Raw genomic sequence first — 1,972 nt, forward strand, 5'->3', positions numbered from 1 at the left:
AAAAAAAAAAAAAAAAAAAAAAAAAAAAAAAAAAAAAAAAAAAAGAAAATCAGTATTATGTTTTAAGAAAACCAGTGTTACGTTTTAAACGCTACTTTCCATTTCAATAGCTTCGATGACCATTTTTGCAGTTGATGGAGGAGTCCTGAGGGCTCCCTGGTGCACAATAGACAGAGTGATCTTGAGGGTGGAAAGGGGAGCTGGAGAGGAGTAGAGACAGGTCCAGTTACAGCCCTGGGTCTGGCATCTCTGCATCCCTGGAATCCTGTTAGACTTGGGTGTCATTTTGTAAGAAGGAAGGAAGGAAATGCCATTTTTTCCCATTCCTGCCAAAATTTGAGTGCTTTAAAGCAAATGATCCTCAAAAAGAAAAGGTACTTACCATAGTGTGAAGAGGCTCTGATTGGAACATTGCTCCTAAGTTCTACTTTAGCCCAGACTTTCTGATTTTTAACATGCTTTAGTTAAAGAAATCAGTGGTTTCTTTGAGTGCCAAGATTCTGTAACTCTAGAAAATTCTCCAGTCCTTCCCTTAGGCTAGTCCTCCCATTACTTGCCAAATGGAGACCATTGGGGGTTAGCCCGGTGTGAGGCCAAGGCTCTTTCCTGGAGCCTCACCGTCCCTGGTGGAGCAAGGGCTCCGCAGAGGAGGGAGGGTGAGGGTCAGGTGGCATAAGTGAGGAGGTTGGTTTGTGTTCTGGTGTCACTGCCTCAGGTTGTAGGCCCCGAGGCTGCTGCTCCCACTTCTCTACTGTGTGCTGAATGTTCTACACAAAGCAGGGGGTTCACTCCTGTGTGGAGCCATCCATGTCCCACTGTCTTAGTCCACCTTTAGGATGTTGGTTAGTTCCTATTCCCAGAATCTCACACCTGTGAGTTGTGAGAAAGTCAAAAGGTTAATCTTGGGGAGGAAGTTCCCTCACTGCTGCCCCTGGTATTGCCCTGGAGCTGGTGCTAAATCTTCTTTAAAAAACATCTCTTGTCTAGATGGCTCTCCCTGCTCTGACTCCTGCTCTGGATGGAGTAACATCTTAGGAACTGTTGGGAGGCAGCTTTATGCTTTATGTTGCCTCCAAATATCAATAAGAATGAGACAAGCTAGTTTCACTCAGTCTTGAGGTCTTTTGCCCAAATAACTAACTGTTGGCCAGATTTGTATATGAGCACTTCAACCATTTAAGGTTTTAAAATTCCTTTTTCAAAAAAATCTTGATTGACATTATAGAGATGGGAGCATAAAGTGAATCTTAACAAGAGTAAACCTTGTTTATTGATAACAATGAAGTTATAATAGGAAAAAATTCCTGCCATGGTAAATGTGGGGCATAATGGTTTTTCTTTAAAGAATGAATGCTCATTGCAATACTGGCAAGGCCAGATTTGATGTTTAACAGTAATTCCTGAGAAATATTTAGATTGTAGGCCTGAAATGGCAGGGACTGTATCTCATACTTTTGTATTTATGCTTAGTCCAGTGTACTTGGTATGGTGCTAGGCCTCATTGAATACCTGTGGATTGGTTGGACAATAAAGAACTTGCTTTGGAAGGAGGAGAGGATGGATACAGACTTCTTGAATATAAAATCTCTTCCCCTGCCAATTTGGACTCTTGAACATAGGTAGGCACATGTACCACGGATCCCTGTGGAAGTACTGCCCCCACCCCAGGACTTAGTGGTCATTGGGCCTCACACACTTTTCATTGCAGTCTCTCACCCCTGTGGCTTTGGAGCTGGGGAGTCAGGATAAAGGTAAGTGGAAGGGGGCATTTGAGTGTAGTGGTTTCACGCAAAGACCCAGGTCCCTGAAAGCCATGTTCCTATCCTGCAATGTTGCTCACGAGTGCTCTTAGCCTCCATATTTTTGAGCCTCAGTTTATTTAACTGTGAACTGGGGATACTAATCCCTACCGCATGGGGTTGTGAGGACTGGCTGTTGCATGCCTTGGAATGCCTTGCTTTGCTCTTTTCCT

The 1,972-nt window shown here is 43.7% G+C and overlaps 1 protein-coding gene across 2 annotated transcripts in view; it reads left to right on the forward strand.

Annotated features, from left to right (window-relative positions):
* Positions 1-1,553, forward strand: part of LOC107160531 (ADP-ribosylation factor 2) — a 20,460-nt gene extending 18,907 nt beyond the window's left edge. For both annotated transcript variants that reach the window (XM_015507208.2, XM_015507209.2), the window contains exon 6: positions 49-1,553. The gene's annotated coding sequence lies outside the window, so the exon portion shown is untranslated. The remainder of the gene's footprint in view (positions 1-48) is intronic.
* Positions 1,554-1,972: the final 419 nt, after the last annotated feature.

Source organism: Marmota marmota, unplaced genomic scaffold (assembly GCF_001458135.2).
Source record: "Marmota marmota marmota unplaced genomic scaffold, marMar, whole genome shotgun sequence".
Taxonomy (NCBI): domain Eukaryota; kingdom Metazoa; phylum Chordata; class Mammalia; order Rodentia; family Sciuridae; genus Marmota; species Marmota marmota.